This window comes from Triticum aestivum, chromosome 6D (assembly GCF_018294505.1).
Source record: "Triticum aestivum cultivar Chinese Spring chromosome 6D, IWGSC CS RefSeq v2.1, whole genome shotgun sequence".
Classification (NCBI taxonomy): Eukaryota; Viridiplantae; Streptophyta; class Magnoliopsida; order Poales; family Poaceae; genus Triticum; species Triticum aestivum.
Genome location: NC_057811.1, coordinates 273,958,679 through 273,964,002, shown reverse-complemented (window position 1 = coordinate 273,964,002; position 5,324 = coordinate 273,958,679). Strand labels below are relative to the sequence as shown.

Below are 5,324 nucleotides of genomic sequence, written 5' to 3'. Positions count from 1 at the left end.
GAGTTCGCACTCCAGATGTACCGCGAGCGTGTAGACCGCTTGGATGAACGCTTGCACGAGTTCAGCCAGAGCCAAGAGCTACCGTAGGCAAGGGCTGCTGGTCATGGTCTCATGGACGTGTTTTATTTTATTGAGTCGTTTCGGTGTGGATAGCTATGTATTCACAACAATCATAGTATTGCTCTATTTTCCATTCTCATATGTTCTGTTTCAATGTGTGTATATACGCTTTCCATTCTGTATATATGGATGATAATGCTAGATTCAAATTAGTATAAAAAATAGATAGAAAATGAAATTCATAATATATATATAAAACAAGACTATTATTTTGCTACCATCCGCTCGACCGACCATGTGTTCCCGAGTCAATTCAGGCCCGAACCTCGGTACCGAGCTACTCCGACACCTCCCGCACGCGACACCCTCAGCCCCCTCGCTCACCAGCCCCGCGCCGCCAGCCCCGGCCAACCCCAGCTCCGGTGACCCCCAGCCCCCGCGCTCTTAGCCCCGGCGACCCCCATCCCTAGTGCCCCCAGCCCCAGTGCCCCCAGCCCCGGCGCCCCCCATCCCCGAAGACCCCCATCCCTAGCGCCCCCAGCCCCGACAACCCCCATCCCCGGCGACCCCCATCCCCGGCACCCCATCCCCACCCACCACCGTTGCGCCACCGGGCCGGCGCGACCAGTACCATCGTCGATCCCGCGAACCATCTCCGCTCCAGGGGCGGCTCACCACCTCCTCCCGCCGTCCGGCGCCTCGAGCCTCCCTCCTTCTGCCGTCACCCCCAAGCCCCCGTGATTTCCTGGAGGTGCTCCGCTCGCTGCCGCTCGAACTTGAACTTGCTGCTCCTTCATCCCCGCAAGACCGCTCCTCCTGCCATCCTCGCCCACGAGCTCGTTGTGCTGCACATGCTCCAAACAACCTCTTCTCTGGTTTCGACTCCCTGTAACACTTGGTAAGATAGCAAATTCTTACAGTGTCAGTTCAACGAAAAAAACACCAGCAGTTCATCAATCTCAAAATTCCCATTTTTGGTGCACGCCATGTGTTTGCTAAAATGTCCTAGTGCACTGGACTACTAGTTTTGATGTGTTCATTGTTCATTTGTAGCTCCCTTGTGCTTGCAAATTGCTATAATTTACAATACTTAGCATTTGCAGTACCGATGCATCTTCTTCGCTATCAGTTCAAGTGATCAAAATGGTATTAAAAAAACAAGGTGAATATTCCTTGTTTTGTGTCTCTTTGGATCCAAAACATTTTCAATTCTGGTGTAGCTTGCCATAAGAAAATATAACTTCACTGTGCAAAAGCTCAGTGGTTCAAATGCGATTTGTAATTCACTGTTAAAATGAAATATATAAGTTCATAGTAGTCTCGGTTGAGTTTATTGCTTCAGTTCAATTTCTAATTTTTGTTCAGTTCAATTTCCAATTTTAGTTCAGTTCAATTCTTATTTTTAGTTTAGTTAAGTCAACTCTTATTTTTACTTCAGCTATCTGATGTATTCCCCATGTTATTTGAGTAACCGAAAGTTCCTTCATTTTCATGCTTCTAAGATACTACTCCTCCGTATCAAACTGAGCTTCAGCGTGCTTCTTTTTGTCTTAGTACTAATTTTCTTTGCCATCATATATCACAAGATAGTACTGTTTGTATCCTGCTAATAGTTTCTAGAAACTTGATGAGTTAATAAATGAATAATTTCTTGTTGCAAGTCTGGTCTCATTGTCCATGCTATCTTGTTATACTTGTTAAGATTGTCCATGCCATCTTACTATAGTTGGTAAATGAGTGAAGACAATTGTTACCATACTACTGACACGATTAAATAGGAGTGGGGTGTGGTGAGTGTGTGTTGGTTCCTGCATGACAGGATTAAATACTACTCCGTACACAACAAGTTGTACTTGCACCTATAAAGAGCATCAATGTGGCACATGTTTCTTGTCTTCATTGATGGATCATCTTTTTTTAAAAGTCTAAAGGATGGATCATCTTTTTTTAAAAGTCTAAAGGATGGATCATCTTATGTTATTCTACAGCCCAAATACGGAGGCAAGATAATTGATATTGTGTCAAGAGATGTTCATCGGCCAGAGGATAAGGCCCAAGCCCTGGCGGATGTGAACGGCACAATATTGTACATTGCGCTAATAGTTGTGACCGGGTATCTTTCTTGAAAACTTAATTTTGAGGATCATAGAGGGATATTCTGTTATACAAAACTGCCACTACCATCTTTTATAATCAGTTTATGTTTGATGGATCTATGTAGGCTGCAATTTTAGTTGATACTGATAACTAAACCATTACTCTCTACTTACTTTGTCCTTCTAGAGAAGAATTCATGTTTATGTGCTAAACCCAAGTAGCTATTTTTGCTTAAAATATTAGAAACCAACTCTGCCCCTGTTTCAGGTCAGTTTGCACAGCTCTTCGGGCATGGCTATTCAATTCTACTAGTGAGAGAGTCATTGCTCGACTTAGACAGGACTTGTTCAGTCATCTCATAAACCAGGCAAGTGGCTTAATTTTGTTTATGTCTTCTACAAGGATGGTCTCATACCCTGCCTGCTTCCCCTCCTCACCTCTACCTCATTGTGGTTCGTTGCTAAGAAAAAGAACGACCGCGTACAGTTCCCGTTGGTTGCCTTGCTGCCCTGGGGCGCGAGCTCATCCACCAGGGGTGTTGGCAGCTGTCCAAGTGGAGCGTTGACGCCAGTACAAGTAGAATCGTGGGTTGCGGCCACCATCTTCACCAAGCGCCGCACATCCGTCCAAGTCGAGCACACACACAGGGAGAACACACCAGCCCCTTTGCTTTGCACATTGCTTGGTTATGCATGACTGCTGATGGATGCAGCAAGCGTTTATATTAGTTTGATCTTGTGCAAGACTCAATTTTGTCTCGGTTTTTGTGGATGCTAGCAGGCAATACATCCAACATTCTTGCAGCGATAGCGGCCACCACTAAGGGCATTTGCGTCCAGCACTCGAGCTACATGCTCGACGGTTGCACACTGCCGCCATGGGCATGCACAAAGATATTAAGTAGAAGTTAGTTAGTTCGTTTTTTATTGATTTACCTTGTTTAAGTAGTAGTGCAGCAATAAAAGGTGTAGTTGTACTGAAGTTTTAGTTGCTATATGAGGAACCCAGAGGCCATTTATTTTGGTTTTCAGTTCAGCTTGTCTATTCTTTTCGGTCTGGATGCTTTATTGCGCATAATCTTGAGGAAATCCCCAAAAATCATATGTCTCATGTGAATCTTGTTCAGTTCATCAGTTCGTTGGAAAAATATATCATCTACAAAAAGAATTGCAATCTGGTAATGTGAAGTATGTTGTAGTCTATACCTGTAGAGTGCATTATTGTAGTGTTGGTATTTGTGGTCACTCTTTTGTGTTAGAAACAATGTATATATATTTATATTTTGAAGTGTCAGTACTTGAGAACAAAAGGTTCAGTTTTCAAACTTTAAACAGTTCATCGCAAGCTTTCGGTGTAGCAAGACGTGCGCCAATGTGTGTGTGCACTTGATGCAGCTCTATTGCAGTATATGAAGTTCATGCGATTTTCATGCATCAACAATCTGAAGCACCATTCTTTTCTGAATTTTGTATTTAAGAAATATCACCCTTTCTATATTTTGAACACTAGCTAGTGCTTTCTTTTCTTGTTATAGTCAAAAAGTAGTACATGTATGTAGTTATGGTGATAGTGATACTAACCAGACCAAGCTACTTCAATTGTTTTACCAAATTCTAGAAATTCTCCATATACGGCAAGAGCCAACCGGACGTGTTTGTCTAGCCTGACTTGGGACGGCTTCTTTGCCACTGCAGGTTAGAAAGTTCAACATGTGATTGGAATTCAATGCGAAAAACTGCTGGTTAGAAGTTCATCTTCTGTTCTGCCCCTAGAAAGAAGTTTGTCTTGTAAAGGTTGAAGCTAATGGGCGAGGAAGCTTTATAAGAAATTGATTTGCATGTTCATTGAAAAAGTTTGGTTTGCCTGTTCCGTGAAAATGTCTTGCTAAAGAAATATCTCTTGTGCACTTATTTATTCGCCTGAATATTTGGTTTGATTCTCAGGAGTGAAATGTCTTGCTAATCAAAGTTTGGTTTGATTCTCAGGTGCGAGAAATATCTCTTGTGCACTAGTGGTTGGCTGCTCCCAGCGGTAAATGTAGTCGGATTCAGCAGCTAGCTCTTCCTCGAGCAACCATTTGGAGAACTTCATTGTCTTCTTGTGGTGGTGATTGATTTTAGGATAAGTAAATTTGATGTTGGTAGCTAGCTTACGTATGGAACCTGCAAGTTCAATATTGGTATTAGATTCAGTTTTTGTTGTATAAATGTCACAATGTTCACATTTATTTGGGTAAAAGTTTATTTTAGTTCAGCTACAGAAACCATGCAGGTTCAGTGATGATGATACCATAAGTTCGGACAAGAAAATTTATGTATATGATGAGATGATTGCTACTTCTTCAAGGTATAGTACATGACAGCTTGATGTGCATACAAGAATAAAAAAATGGTTTGAATCAAAAATATTGATCAGTACGAATTAAAAACAATGATCGGTTTGAAAAATAAAAGATGGTTAGCTTTTGGTATTCTGTGACGCTGACGTCCAAGTTCTGCAACTGATCCATCCAGATGGGACAATGAGGTCAGTCCAGCAGGCGCATCTCAAGTGACATGTCAGTGCGTGATAACCCACAAGTATATGGGATCGCAACAGTTTTTGAGGGTAAAGTATTCGACCCAAATTTATTGATTTGACACAAGGGGAGCCAAAGAATATTCTCAAGTATTAGCAGTTTAGTTGTCAATTCAACCACACCTGGATAACTTAATATCTGCAGCAAAGTATTTAGTAGCAAAGTAGTATGGAAGTAACGGTAACGGTGGCAAAAGTAACAGCCGCAGTTTTGTAGTAATTGTAACAATGGCAACGGCAAAGTAACTAAGCAAAGATCAATATGTGAAAAACTCGTAGGCATTGGATCAGTGATGGATAATTATGTCGAATGCGATTCCTCATGCAACAGTTATAACACAGGGTAACACAGAACTAGCTCCAATTCATCGATGTAATGTAGGCATGTATTTCGAATATAGTCATACGTGCTTATGGAAAATAACTTGCATGACATCTTTTGTCCTACCCTCCCGTGGCAGCGGCGTCCTATTGGAAACTAAGGGATATTAAGACCTCCTTTTAATAGAGTACCGGACCAAAGCATTAACACTTGGTGAATACACGAACTCCTCAAACTACGATCATCACCGGGAGTGGTCCCGATTATT

The 5,324-nt window shown here is 42.2% G+C and overlaps 1 long non-coding RNA gene across 2 annotated transcripts; it reads left to right on the top strand.

The window, feature by feature from the left end:
- Positions 1-355: 355 nt before the first annotated feature.
- On the top strand, positions 356-4,410 carry LOC123144628 (uncharacterized). Of its 2 annotated transcripts, XR_006471775.1 has the most exons (4): positions 356-958; positions 1,114-1,222; positions 2,049-2,173; positions 2,425-4,410. It is a non-coding gene; the product is annotated as an uncharacterized lncRNA (long non-coding RNA). The 2 variants fall into 2 exon arrangements; XR_006471774.1 differs by lacking the exon at positions 1,114-1,222.
- Positions 4,411-5,324: the final 914 nt, after the last annotated feature.